At 45.3% G+C, this 15290-nt stretch overlaps 1 long non-coding RNA gene across 1 annotated transcript; it reads right to left on the bottom strand.

Moving 5' to 3' along the window:
- Window positions 1-2896: 2896 nt before the first annotated feature.
- On the bottom strand, window positions 2897-13042 carry LOC309827692. Its single transcript, XR_014297233.1, has 4 exons — window positions 12927-13042; window positions 9017-9143; window positions 5752-5862; window positions 2897-3486 (listed from the first exon to the last, which is right to left on the bottom strand). It is a non-coding gene; the product is annotated as an uncharacterized lncRNA (long non-coding RNA).
- Between the last annotated feature and the right edge of the window lie 2248 nt (window positions 13043-15290).

The raw sequence follows: 15290 nt of genomic DNA, 5'->3' as shown, positions 1-15290 counted from the left end.
TGGTACCTCACTGTAGTTTTGATGTGCATTTCTCTAATGATTAGCAATGTTGAGCATCTTTTCATGTGCTATCCTCATGTCTTCTTTGGAGAAATGAGTTTTCACTTATAACAAAATTGGAAACTTCTTAAAAATATCTTTTGAGAATAACATTAGAGTTGCATTTTAGAAAAACCAATTTGTCACAAGAGTGATAATATATTACTGGAAAAAGCCAGAGGCAGGGAAATCTGTTAGGAAAAACACTTGAAAAAAAAAGTTTTTCGGGCTTCCCTAGTGGCGCAGTGGTTGAGAGTCCGCCTGCCGATGCAGGGGACACGGGTTCGTGCCCTGGTCCGGGAAGATCCCACATGCCACAGAGCGGCTGGGCCCGTGAGCCATGGCCGCTGAGCCTGCGCGTCCGGAGCCTGTGCTCCACAACGGGAGAGGCCACAACAGTGAGAGGCCCGCATACTGCAAGAAAAAAAAAAGTTTTTCAAAAGTGAGCTTATATGGTGTCAGCAGAGATAGAGAAGGGCTTTTATTTGGGAGAAATTTAGTAGACTGGGTGTAGGAAAATCTAGGATCATTATCAAGTTTACAGCTCTGGAGATTAGTTGTAATTTTGACGTGAGAAAAACAGGAGTGTAAAGAAAAGAGGTATAGAGTGAGGGCTGGTACTGATCAGGAGTCTTATTCTGGGCGATCTGTGTTTGAGATGTCTGTGGAAGTCAGAAACAATCAGGAGGAATCTGGAAATATGAACATGGATTTATAGATTTAAAAGTCATCATCACCTCACAGAGAACAGAGAAAATTGCTGCACAAGGTGTGGCTCAGGAGAGCCAGACAGGCGAATGGACAGGAACAGCTGGCTGTTGGATTTGGTGGAGGGCATGCTTCTTCCCCATTCTTGGCATTTCTCTCCATTTAGAGGAGGCTCCACCAGCACATCATTCCTAGTCTCTGCCTCCTCATTCACTTTGTTCAGGTCTAGGGCTATACCATCAGGTTCTCCAAAATTAATTCATTACGGTTAAATGAGGTCACAGGGTTGGGGTACTAATCCAATAGGACTGGTGTCCGTATTAAAGGAAGAACTACCAGAGATACCCCACCCCTAACCAGAAAAAAGCCACGTGAGGACACAGGGGGAAAGTGACATCTGCAAGCCAGGAAAACAGGCCCTCACCAGACACCAACCTTGCTGGCACCTTGATCTTGGACTTCCAGCCTCTAGAACTGTAAGAAAATAAATTTCTGTGGTTCAAGCCACCCAGTCTGTGGCATTTTCCTATGGCAGCCCCAGCAGACTAAAACACCCATAATGTAAGGAACTTCTGTCGCAAGAAACTTTATTACAAAAAAGAGGGGAAAAAGGCTAAAGGAGGAGCTCTAACCTGACTCTCACATCAGGATGACCAGCGCCTTCCACAAAAAGCTTGCCTTCCTCCAGTCTCTAGACGCTGTGCCTGGATTATCTGGAACCTTCGTCAAGGAGCCCTCACAGCCGCCTGCTCCATGCTGGCCAGTGTGGCTGAAGCATGTTGGCTGAATTTTTCGTCCTGCCTCAGCCAGCGCCAACAGAGCCAATGGCCCCACCGCAGAGCTGTCACTGCTTTCTGAGTGGAGTGACCTCGAGACTGAAGGGCTGCTCCCTGGCGTGCATGGCAATGTGGGTGTTAAGCGCCCCCAGGTAGGTGAAGCCCCTTCCACACTCAGCACAAGAAAAAGGCCTCTCCCCGCGGTGACGGTGCAGATGGGTCTCCAGACTTCTCTTCTGGAGGAAGCTCTTGCCGCACTCGGGACACCCGAAGGGCTTCTCGCCGCTGTGCGTGTGCAGGTGCGCCTTCAAGCTTCCCCGGAGGCAGTAGCTCTTGCCGCACTCGGGGCACCGGAAGGGCTTCTCGCCGCTGTGGATGCGTACGTGCTCCGTGAGCCTGTACCGCTGAGCGAAGCTTCGGCCACACGTCGCACAGGAGAAGGGCTTCTGGCCGCTGTGCTGGAGCAGGTGGCTCTTCAGGTTCCCTCTGAGCCGGAAGCCCCTGTCGCACTCGGGGCACCGGAAGGGCTTCTCCCCGCTGTGGACCCTCGCGTGCTCGGCGAGATGGGACGGCTGAGCGTAGGCCTTGCCGCACTCGCCGCACGGGAAAGGCCGCTCGCCCGCGTGCTGCCGCCGGTGCAGATTCAGGGAGACCTTCCAGGAGAAGCTCCGGCTGCACTCGGGGCACCGGAAGGGCTCGGCCCCGCCGTGGAGTCGCCGATGCTCGGCGAGGTGCGCGCGGCGGTGGAAGCCCCGGCCGCACTGGGCGCAGGAGAAGGGCTTCTCCTCAGTGTGGACCTGGAGGTGCCGCGTGAGCCCCGAGCGCCGCGGGAAGGTCCTCCCGCACTGCTCGCAGGGGAACGCCGTCTGCCTGGCGTGGACGCGGCGCTGGCGCGCGAGCTTTGAGGGCCGGGTGAACCCCCGGCCGCACTGCCCGCAGGAGAAGGGCTTCTCCTGGCTGTGCAGACGCTGGTGCGCCTTCATGGCGTTCCTCCAGCACAAGCTGCGGCCGCACTCTGGGCACCGGAAGGGCTTCCTCTCGCTGTGCCGACAGAGATGGGCCCGCAGGCTGCTCTTGAGGCGGAAGTTTCTCTGGCAGTCCGACCACCGGAAGGGCTTCTCCCCCGTGTGAACTCGGACGTGTTCGGTGCGCTTGCTCCGGTGGGTGAACTTCCGCTCACAGTCGTCACAGGAGAATGGCTTCTCTCCGCGGTGTGCCCGCTGGTGGGCCCTCGCGGCCGTCTCCCACGAGGGGCCTCTGCCGCCCTGCGGACCCTGGAAGGGTGTCCTCCCGCTGTGCACCCGCAGGTGCTCGGCCGGCTCGTCCTGCCGGGTGAATCCCCGGCCACACTCCCGGCAGGAAAACCGCCTCTGCCCTCTGGGCGAACACACATGCTTGTTCAGGGCGGCTTTGGACCGGAAGGCCCTGCCACACTCAGGGCACTGGAAGGGCCACGGGCCCGGGCGAGCCACCTGGTGCAGGGCCAGGCTGCACCTGAGACAGCTGCTCTGCTCGCACGCGCCGCTCCGGAAAGGCTGCTTACACGGGACCGCCCGGAGCCACCTGAGCTCCGCCTTCCCCCTGGACTTGTTTTTGTGCTTCGGGTATTGACAGGACTGGCTCTCGCGGTGGTTCCTTCTGTGCTTCACAAAGTCTCTCTTTATCTGGAAGACCTTCCTACAGACAAAGCAGGAATAAAGTCTCAGGCCTGGTGGAATTTCCAGGCGATCTGGGGTTCCCATTGGCTTATGCCGTGGATCATTCTTGTCCTGATTAGATGCTGTGATGTCGAGGCTTTTATTATTTAGAATCTCTGTTTCTTGGAGACTTGGGTGTTGTAAGGCGGCTCTTTGATCTGATAAAATCTTTCTTTCCTCCTTGGATAAGGGAGCACAGAAGCCCTGCTCTTAGAGACCATTTAAATGGCATTCCTCCTCTTTTGCCCCGAGAGTTCCCTGGTCACCTGGAGAGACAAAAAGGCCCTCCCTCATCAGTGATGGGTCTCCGGGGTCAAGGACTGTCTTCACATCACTGACAACGTGGGAAAGGGACTCCCGTTGTCCCCATGACTTTGTGAATCTGCCTGCCACAGGTGAATTATACTGAAGTTTAACTTGGATGTGCAAATCCTTTCATCATTTGTTAACAAAAGGCTTAGCGTGAAAAAAATGGCAGGCAAATACATTTTGTGAGCCTATGAGGACCCTCAGAGGCTAAGCAGAACTTGGAAGAAAATAAAAATGAGTTACTCTGAGAATCTGACCATTTCATTATAATATTTCTTTAAATCTGTGAAATAAATAGCACAGTATTTAAGTAGAAAGGCTTCGGGTCATATTCTTGCACCTTCCACCACACATTTCAGGAAAAGTTTTCTGAAGAAGTGCTAATAGGAAGTATCTTTCTTAGGAATGTCAAATGGCAATTTACTGAATTCACAAAGAACACTGTGGAAATAATTCCCTTTCCCAAGGAACTTCGAATTATAAGAAAGTCACTGCTGTTCCCAAAGTAAAAGCCATGATGACAGGGTACAGAGGGAGCTGAGCTGCTACCTTATTCTCACCCACCACACCTGGAGAGGACAATTCCCGACCATTATCTGAGCTGCTATATTCCAGAACATCTTTTTCTCCCTCATGCTGTTGCAGTGGGTCACATAGCTCTCCTTTTTTAAATCTCTTAACCTGGGAGCAAACCTCACCTATTAGGCTTGCCCCAGAGCAGGACTCTGACTCTGCTCTGAGGTCATCTCAACAACACAGATGTTTCCAACTAGATGATGTCATTTACTAAGTTAGCACCCACAGCTTTTGCCTGGACCATGAGAAGAGCATACTTGCCTGTCTCCTTGAATCCTATTTCTCATCACTTACTGTTTATCCCAGGCAGGGGAGTAGTTGTGTTACTGGGTGAGTACCACCTGGTACAAAGGAAACATTTGTTTTTAGGGACAGCCACCAACGTCGTTCATTCTTTGGTACTCAAAAACCTTTCCAGGCCCTTTCTAAAGGATGAAATTAAACTCCCACCATGGCATTTTTGGTCTCTGATACCAATTATGTGCCACCACTGCCACCCCCCCATCTTCCACTATGTCCCACAAATAACATTCAGCTATACTCAACGCCTTCCATTTTCTAAATATAACAGGCTTGTTCCCACCTCTAAGCCTCAGCTCATGTATGACCCCTGTTGAATCTTCTTTGCCTTACCAAATATGCCCATTCTATGCTATTTAAATCCTAATTCCTTTAGAAGTCCTCCTGGGATATTGCTGTCTCTCCTCTGCTTTCTCCTCTAAATCCCTATAGCACTTTATTATCATTGCCACTTACTATTTATAAGTGTATACAGTCTTATTTTATAGTTGACTAATCCAATAGTTCAATATAATTGACTAACCTAACTGCCATGTCAGTAGGTCAGTAAGACAGACAATAAACTCTTAGAGTGGGAAAATACATATATATATATATATATATATATATATATATATATATATATATATATGTCCCAACCCCTGGGCTAAATAATATGTGACATAGTCCTATGAACATGGTAGGGACAATACTGATTAGATGAGTGAATTAATAGATGGTAGCAGTGAAATGAAGCCCCTGGGAATTCTTCTATCCTCCGATGGAGCTAGTCACACACTCCCTGGGTTTAAATTCCCTCTTTTTCAGAAGAGTCCTTGATACCCAGAGACTTAGTAGATCTCCATTTAGTAAAGCATTAACATACTCTAAAAAATGACACATTCTCTTAAATACTTAAAGTATTAATATATTTAAAATGTTTTCCTATGATACAAGGAATTAAAAAGTAATCCTTCAAAAGGAATACAAAAATCCCAAGTTCTAAAAATCTGTACAATAAAAAAAAATACTGTACAAAATTGGAAGGCTTCTCATTTCTCTGTACACAGATGGACATGATGATGTGATGGGGAAGACGGTTTTTCCTCAGGACTGGACAAATGGATCCTTTACTGTTCTCTTAAAGGCAGTTCCATTTTCTGTTTTTTTTTTTTTTTTTAATGAAATATATACAACTTCCTTCTTTATAAAAGTAAGACATATTTGCTACCAACTTGAGTGAAAAAAAATAACATTCTCCATCAAAATAATATTTCTTATTCACTACGTCCTGCTGACTCTGCAGAAAGATTAGCAAACAAGGCTAGGAGAATAAATGAGTCAGGCCCTCAAATCCATCTACTCACCAGAAAGGCTAAGTGTCATTTGTGTTTTCTCTAAGTGTCCTTGGTCTCTGATTAACAGCATTCTTCCTTGTTCCATCCAGGTGATCAAATCTGGCTTTGAAGAAATATAGCCTGCAGAGAGAGTCCACACAGACTCAGTCTGGGTTTCCTGAGTACTTGACTAAAAACAATGTTAGTTTTTAATTTTTAATTTTAACTTTAGTTTCATGGCTGACCTTGATTCCTGGAGACATGAGATCAATGTTAGGTTAAAAAGAAAATGGAAACTCTTGATTACATGAATAACTGTTAAATGTTCCCGACAATATTTCACAAAATTAAAGGAAACAGGGAGGTTGGGGATGATGAGGATCCAGGCAGAAAGTATTCAAAAGGGATCATTATGAGAACAATGTGAGTAAAATAAAAAGCAGTCGGGGACCGGGGGGGGGGGGGGTGTCAAGGAGGGAACCCAGGTGACTAAACTTTTCTGATTAGACTCTGCACATCTAAGGAACCAATTACTGAGGTGCCCACATTCTTTCTAATATTTTATTTATTTACTTGGTTGTGCCACGTCTTAGTTGCAGAAGGCGGACTCCTTAGTCGCAGCTTGCGGACTCCTTAGTTGTGGCTCGCCAGTTCCTTAGTTGTGGCATTCGAACTCTTAACTGCAGCATGCATGTGGGATCTAGTTCCCTGACCAGGGACCAACCCCGGGCCCACTGCATTGGAAGGAGGATTCTTTACCACTGTGCCACCAGGGAAGTCCCGCCCACATTCTTTCTTGATCAACGTAATGAAGGAACCAGGAGGCTGTTAAATGACAGTGATTATGAAGAAGTGGAGAGTAATGTGTCTAATGACATCAGCCTGAAGGGAGGAGGGGTTGTTACAAAGTAGTGGAGGGATTTTAAAGATGCATCAGTTACCCTGCAGTGGTGTCACCTACGGCTCAGCCCTTGGATCAGTGTTTCTCAAAGTGACCTAGTTACCATCAGCATTAGCAGCACCTGAAGTACTTGTTAAAAACGTAGATGCCTGGGCCTGAGCCAGGACCTGCTGAATCCTAATCTCTGCAGTTAGGATCTGGACATCCTGTAAAGAAAATCATTTGCAAATAATACTGTTTGCTTTTTAAAATTTGGGAAAATCAGACTGGATTCTCCAAGCCCAAGGATTGTGATAACTCAAAACTCAACACTGGATCAGCACAGGGCTGTAGTTTCTCCTACCCTACTGGCCTCAGTCTCCTTAGCTTGACCCTAACTGTTGGGGTATCCTGGGGACAGCTGGGGGTGTCCTGTCGTATTGACAAATTCTCCCTAGATGATCCCAACTGGCCCTGTGGTTTAAATGTCATTTATACAATGACCCCAAATGTGTGAATCCAGTCCTGATTTCACTGGAATTCCAGTCTCGCATACTCAATTACCTACTTTATATTTCCATATAAATGTTTAATAAGCATCTCAAACTTAATGTGGCCAAAACCTGCTCTCTCCCAAGCCTTCCTCATGTCAGTGAATAAAACCACTGCCATCGGGGCTTCCCTGGTGGCGCAGTGGTTGGGAATCAGCATTGCTAATGCCAGGGACATAGGTTCAAGCCCTGGTCTGGGAAGATCCCACATGCTGCGGAGCAACTGAGCCTGTGGGCCACAACTACCGAGCCTGCGCTCTAGAGCCCGTGCTCTGCAACAAGAGAAGCCACTGCAATGAGAAGCCTGCACACTGCAACCAAGAGTAGCCCCCACTCGCCACAACTAGAGAAAGCCTGTGCGCAGCAACAAAGACCCAACGCAGCCAAAAATAAATTAAATAAAATAAATTTAAAAAAAACAAAAGGCATTGCTCTTTAAAACAAAACAAAACAAAAAAACACTGCCATCAAGATACTCAAGCCAAAAATCTAGAAGTTGGTTCTTCTTTCACCGGACTCCACTGCAAGCCACTGGCAAAATCTGGGATGCTACCTCCAAAACATATCTGGAGACTGCCTCCTGCTCTCTGTCTTCATTACTACATACCTGGTTCAGCTGCCACAAAGATTCACCAGTACTGCCAAGGCTCCTGGTTGGTCTCTCTCCTTTATTTCTACGCACTACAATTTATTTTCCACATAGCAACCCAAGTAATCATTAAAAAAAAAAAGATATCATATTACTTCTCTATTTAAATCCCCCTATGGGAATTCCCTGGTGGCCCAGTGGTTAGGACTCTGTGCTTTCACTGCTGAGGGCGCAGGTTCAATCCCTGGTGAGGGAACTAAAAGCCCACAAGCTGTGTGGTGCGGCAGAAAAAAAAAAAAAATCCCCCTATCATCTTCCCTTTATCTTTAGAATAAAATCCAACCCTGCGCCTCAGCCTAGAGGCCCTTCACAATTCGGCATAGCTGCGCTTTCTGTCCTCTTCTCCCATCACTCTTGTGCTAACCCTCTGTGCATATGCCACAATAGCCTCACTGTGGTTCCCACCATGTACTGAGCTCATTCACTCCAACCTTTGGGCCCTTGCACTAGTTCTTTCTCTGCTTAGAATTTTCTTCCCCATGATTTCACATGGCTGACTCCCTCTTGTCATTCATATCTCAGACAGAATTATAAGCCCCCAAAGAGAGAAAGAATTCTTCAGGTATACTGAGATCACCTATTAAATTGATAAGAGGAGAACTATTCTTTATGACACAAGACTGAGTTAGAGCAAGATGAGTAAGCAGTGAGGTACAATCTCCCCAAATTTCTCTTCCAATCCACTTCCTGAGTACTTCCCTGGAGATATCTAAGTATCCCATCCCCCTGCTCTCTTCTCTCTCCCTTTACCAGGGAAACTTTCATCCCTGTCGTATCCACGTTCTGCAATGTGTTGGGTCCTCAGCTTATTCTAATATAATAACTATGGCCCCTTCATGAGCGCTTTAGTTCTTATAAGGATGCATCTCATTCAGGCAACATAAGCAGGCACTAAAGTATCAGTTAAAGGAATAAAACAACACACTTAAAAAAGAGAGCGGCAATTAGATTATTTTGTAATTCTAACTGTGGGAGAAAAGGGGGAGGGTTGGAGTGGGAGATAGAGAATGCAGAGTGTTAACAAGGCTGAGGGGCACAGATATAATCGGATAAAAAGGGACAAAATTCCCAGGCCATTACAGGAAGTTAAAGAGACATTCTGAATGTGGATTGGGCACAGTATCATATTCAACCAGCCAACAGCCAATAAAGGGAAGAAAGCCTACTAGTATCAGGTTGGGTCCCAAAAAGCGATTCCTTAGAAATGCATCTTACCCAGGGAATCAAGGCTCTCATAATTGGTCTTCATTTCCTGCTGATACATGTCCTTCTGCCACTTCTCCAGGATTTCCCACTTTCGCTCCAGAAAGTATAAGGCCACATCATCAAATGCCACGGGAAACTGAAATCATAAACAGTACATACATATATTTTCATTTCAAGGCTACTGTGTTTTTCAACATCCGTGTCTTTAAGAGACAGGAAGGAACGGTATTAAAGTAGTTATCTCTGGATGGTGCCACGAACATAATAAAGGGGTCACAGAGGTCTGTTGGAACTAAGTAAAGTGAATGGATGAATAGCAGGCCTTTGAGCACATGTACCGTCTAAAGGAGGATACTTCACACAGCAGCAAACAATTACTGCAATGTAAGACTGGGCCAGTGTCGCCAGATATGTCAATGCGGTACGCGGGCCTCTCACTGTTGCGGCCTCTCCCGTTGCGGAGCACAGGCTCCGGACGCGCAGGCTCAGCGGCCGTGGCTCACGGGCCCAGCCGCTCCGCGGCATGTGGGATCTTCCCGGACCAGGGCACGAACCCGCGTCCCCTGCATCGGCAGGCGGACTCCCAACCACTGCGCCACCAGGGAAGCCCCAGATATGTCAATTTTTAAAGTAACTTTTTAATTTTGAAACGATTATAGATTCAAAGGTAGTACAGACGGGTTCCCTGTACCCTTCAGTTTACCCCAATGGTCACACGGTACATTATTATAGTACACTGTCAAAACCATGAAACTGACATTGGTAGTGTGTGTATAATTCTACGTGATTTCATCACATGTGCTGACTCATATAACCACCCTGCAATCATGAACAAAACTATTCCATGACCAGAGATCTCCTTTGGGCTACCCCTTCCTAATCACACCCACTAATCTATTATCCGTCTCTGTAACTTTGTCATTTCAAGACTGTTACAAAAATGAAGTCAGAGAATTCACTGGCAGTCCAGTGGTTAGGACTCCATGCATCCACTGCAGGGGGCACGGGTTCGATTCCTGGTCAGGGAACTGGGATACTGCATGCCATGTAACGTGGCCAAAAAAAAAAAGTCATAGTATGCAACTTTTTGAAATTGACATTTTTCAGCCATCATAATGCTCTTGAGATCCATCCAAGCTGTGTTTATTGCTTATCAATATTTCATTTCTTTCTATTGCTGAGCAGTAGTCAATGGTATGGGTATACCACAGTTTGCTTAACCACTTACCTATTGAGGGACAATGTAGTTGTTTCTAGTTTGGGGCTATTACCAAAAATCTGCTATAAATAATCATGTACAAGTTTTTGGTGGGGATACATTTCATTTTTCTGGGATAAATGCCGAGGTCTACAACTGCAGGGTCATATGGGAAGTATATGTTGTTTTCTAAGAAACCATTTTCCAGAGTGGCTGAACCCTTTTACATTCCTACCAGCAATGCATGAGAGATCATTTCTCAGCATCCTCACCAGCATTTGGTAATGTTGCTTTTTTTTTTTTTTGCCCGCACCGTGCAGCATGTGGGGTCTTAGTTCCCTGACCAGGGATCGAACCCGCACCCCCTGCCTTGGAAGGGTGGAGTCTTAGCCACTGGACTGCCAGGGAATTCCCAATGTTGCTATTTTTTATTTTCATCATTCTAATAGTTGTGCAGTGATCTCATTGGGATTCGAGTTTGCACTTCTCTAATGAATAATGATAATGAGCATCTTTTCATGTGCTTATTTCTCATCCACATATCCTCTTTGGTGAACTGTCTCTTCATGTCTTTTGCCCATTTTCTAATTGGACTGTTTTTGTTGTTGTTGTTGAATTTTGAGAGTTCTTTATATATTCTAGATATAAGTCCTTTGTCAGATATGTGGTTTGCAAATATGCCCTCCTCCATCCGTAGCTTGTCTTTTCACCCTCTTAACAGAATTTTTCCCAGAGCAAAAGTTTTTAATTTTGATGACATCCAACTCATCATTCTTTTCTTTTATAGACTGTGCATTTTGTGCCACATCTATGAACTTTTCACCAAGCCCTAGGTCCCAAAGGTTTTCTCCAATGTCATCTTAGAGCTTAACATTTTACATTTGGATGTGACAGTCCATATATATATATATATATATTTATTTATTTATTTATTTATTTTGGTTGCGCTGCATCTTAGTTGTGGCAAACAGCCTCCTTTAGATGTGGCTCAAAGTCTCCTTCATTGCGGCTTGAGGGCTCCTTAGTTGCGGCACGTGGGCTCCTTCGTTGTGGCATGCAAACTCTTAGTTGTGGCATGCATGTGGGATCTAGTTCCCCGACCAGGAATCGAACCCGGGCCCCCCTGCATTGGGAGTGTGGAGTCTTAACCACTGCCACCAGGGAAGTCCCTGGATGTGACAGTTTTATGTGAACTCTCCTGATTTTTACATTTTGGCAACTAAAATTCACAATTTTAACAAGGAATAGTTAAAAACAAACAAACACCCAAAACACACAGGTGCGAGCCACAATTTGTTCATGGATGTTTAATCTACAACCTCTGGTATGGACTGACTAACCAGGACCGCTCTTCCTGGAGGTTCGAAGGACAGATGCACTGTGACAATAGAGAAGGAAGAGAAGATATATAATTTAGCTTGTGAAGATTCCATTTCACTCCTTTCAAATTCTGTACTACAAATGTAGATGAGAGCCTACCAAGGCAAGTGCTGGGCAACTCACAAGACAGCTTGGGCTCTTCGCAAGTATATGAAAAATGTTGGTCCCAAATGCTACAAAGTAAACTCTCCCAATAAAGGAATCTAGGAAACTCCACAACCAGGGCCACTTGACACTTTCTGAAGAGAAAAGTTGCAGAGATAAAATTCCATCATCAAAACCATTACAGGCGCCCAAAGCTGAAGTATCAGCTAGTATAACAAACAAGTTAAAACTTGGTGTTGCATTTAAGGTGGGAATTTCAAAGAAATTCCTCTACTGTTTACTTGCAACTCACCCACGTGCTTTCCACCTACAAAAGACTTTTCTGTGAGCATTCTCACAATTAGCACTGAACTGCTCCAGTGAAAAGGAATATCAACCAGAAAAATGCTGATTTCTCCCTGCCTACCCCCAATAACACAACAGCCAAGAAGCTGACATCACTTGAGCTTTCTCTGTGAACTCAAACTTATAGTCAAAGAAGAACTATTACAAACCACCAAGTTTCACAGAACAGAGAGAGATATTCCAGGACGTTGAAGAGAGGCGGCCTGAAGAAATCTGAACAGAATTGGTACCTGCCAAGGAATGCTGGGAGAGAGGGATGAGAAGCAGAAGGAAAGAAAATGCATTACATTAGTGAGATTATTAGATAGGAAATCTCAGTGGAGATACAAGGAGAACTTGCATACTTAGGCAGGTTATACTTAATTGAATGTAGAGTTTCCTGGATTAGGCTTGGGATATGTCTTTCAAACTCTAAAACCAGTGTTCAAATTTTCCATTAAATCACTAGAGTATTCGTGGTAAATCTGAATTAGGATAACCACCCAAACTGGTTAAGTTTTCCGTCTTTTCCTAGAGGGAGCAGTCTCCAGTCTTCTTCCAACTTTTCCTCACTTGCTGTTGAAGATGTGCTTCTCTGAAACTCCATGTCAGCAGACCTCGGAACGTGAGCCCAAGAAAAACCGGGACGTTCAGAGACCCCCGCACAGGACGGGAACAGCAGGGGAACTGAACGGACCACAAGCGAGACCCTGGGTTTCTCCACGGGACCCCTTTCTCCCAGATCAACCTCACAACAACTCGAGCACCTAGACCGCGCCTTCTCCGGCCCGGGGTCGGAGCGCAGTCCTGCTTACAGACAATCCCCGGCCGGGGCTCCCACCGCCTCACTCTCTGAACCGGGAGCCCACTCCAGATCGCGACGGGGCCCGCATCTTCCACGGCCCCTCTTACCGGAGCCGACTCGGCCATGTCCCCTCGCGGTCCCGCCCGACCCAGGCCCCCCAGCCACCCGGGAATCCAGGCGACGCCGCGGCACTTCCCCTACGGCGGTCCCGCGCTCCGCCCAGACCAGCCGGCCCGGCCCGGGCGCGGTGCACGCTGGGACAGGCGGCCGCCCCGCCCCCACAGCGCCTCCTGCGGCTAGGAGGCGCGAACGCCGGCCGCAGGAGTGGATCTCGAGCACATTTTCGTGTGCCTAATTCTCACCCACAGACCCTCTTCGGTGAAATATCTCTTCACGTCAAATAGTCTTATTTTAACTTTGTTCTGATTTACCTTTCTTTAATTACTATTGACGCTATAGACTTTTTTAAGTTAAAAATTTTATTGAAATAATTGTAGTTTTATATGCAGTTATAAGACATAATGCAGAGAGGTCCCATGTTTCACTTCTATTAATTTGTGTGTGTGGGTATTTAGTTCCATGAGGCTTTAGGCTTTTCTATGCATTAATTTGTTTTTCCTCCTTTGTAACGCTTTCTTCATTCCCTATTTGATCCTAGAAAATGATCTTACATATTTATATAAATTCCATATCACATCACGGTCACATCACATAATCCAGTGATGTTTCTCATACATTTCTTATTCAGTAGCTTGACTTATAAGATTTTTCAAATGTATATTTTCAAATTCACTTATTTTTGTCTTTGATGCTATCTGATACTTAAATATTTAGAATTTCTCTGTATATACAGTGAGTAGTAAATACAAATTTATTTTCTTTGATAAACAATTTAACTATGTAAAACTATCCAGTTTATGGTGTTAGATATGGATCTGAAGTAGTTCTTATTATTCTAATATCCATCTGTACTACTTGGACAGCCTTTGCTCTATCACAGTGAAATTTGCTTTATTCCCTTAACTAGTAGTGTTCCTGAGACTTCAAAGCCACTGAAACCCCTTCCTCTTTATGTGTGTCTGGAGGGCTCACAAACTTCCTTAGTGACTCTTGTAGTGTCTCCACTGTTGTCCCTCTGCTGCTGCCAATGAGCATATCACTGTTGTTGTGGTAGCCAGTGATTATTTCTCCTAAAGCTGCTGCTGGGGCCTCAGAGTTGGGGGTATGGATTTTCCTCAAATGATTACAGTTTTCAGCCTAATTAAGTTTCTGGGCTTACAATGTCTTTTACTGGGACATTCAAATGATATTCCCAGGAGACCAGAAAGGTGAGCACCTGAAGGACACCCCTACCTATTACACACTCGGTGTGTAAATGGCTGCCCAGTCTCTGGATGTCTCTTACACAGAAGGAAAGAAATCACAAATAGGCATGAATACAGCTATTTTTGTAAAATTCTGCTTAGCTTCCTAAACCATCTGTACAGGTCAGCCCTTCTGTTCTCCATGAATGAGGAAGGTGTTTCCCTACACGACCTCACAACTATCCTGTCCCAAGTTTTAGGCCACCCCAAACCAACTTTGCACATCTCCATTTTCCCCAGAGTTCTTCCTGGCTGACTTCAGGGAGTCCTATTACACAAGGAAGCCACCTATGGTGGAAAGAGCTTGAGTTTAATGTGAGAAAGACCTGGCTTTGGATATAGGCTATACCGTCCGCCATCTTTGTGACACCAAGCAAGTCACTTGACACTTGGAACCTTAGTTTCCAAATCTGAAGGGTCGCTGTAATAATTAAGTGGGAAGCAACTTAAATGTTCATTGACAGAGGAATGTATAAAGAAAATGTGGTACATACATAAAATTGAATATTACTCAGCCATAAAAAAGAATGAAATAATGCCGTTTGCAGCAACATGGATGGACCTCAAGATTACCATACTACGTAAAGTAAGTCAGAGAAAGACAAATATCATATGATATCACTCATATGTGGAATCTAATTTTAAAAATGATATAAATGAACTTATTTACAAAACAGAAACAGACTCACAGATTTCAAAAACAAACTTATGGTTACCAAAGGGGAAACGTTGGTGGGGGAGGGGTGGATAGGAATAAATTATGAGTTTGGGATTAACATACACACACTACTATATATAAAATAGGTAACCAACAAGGAAGTACTGTATAGCACAGGGAATTTTACTCAATATTCTGTAATAACTTATATGGGAAAAGAATCTGAAAAAGAATGAATATATGTATATGTATAACTGAATCACTTTGCTGTACACCTGAAACTAACACAACATTGTAAATCAACTATACTTCAATAAAATAAAAAATAAAATATATGTAAGCAAAAAATAAAAAATAAAAACTAAGTGAGAGAACATAGATAAAGCAGTTTTATCACAGTACCTGGCATTCATTCCTCCTGGCCTTGCCCCTCTCCCACCTCCCTCGGC

This window comes from Grampus griseus (genome assembly GCF_964374135.1).
Source record: "Grampus griseus genome assembly, chromosome: 9".
In the NCBI taxonomy this organism is placed as follows: Eukaryota; Metazoa; Chordata; class Mammalia; order Artiodactyla; family Delphinidae; genus Grampus; species Grampus griseus.
This window is presented reverse-complemented; position numbering and strand designations above follow the sequence as displayed.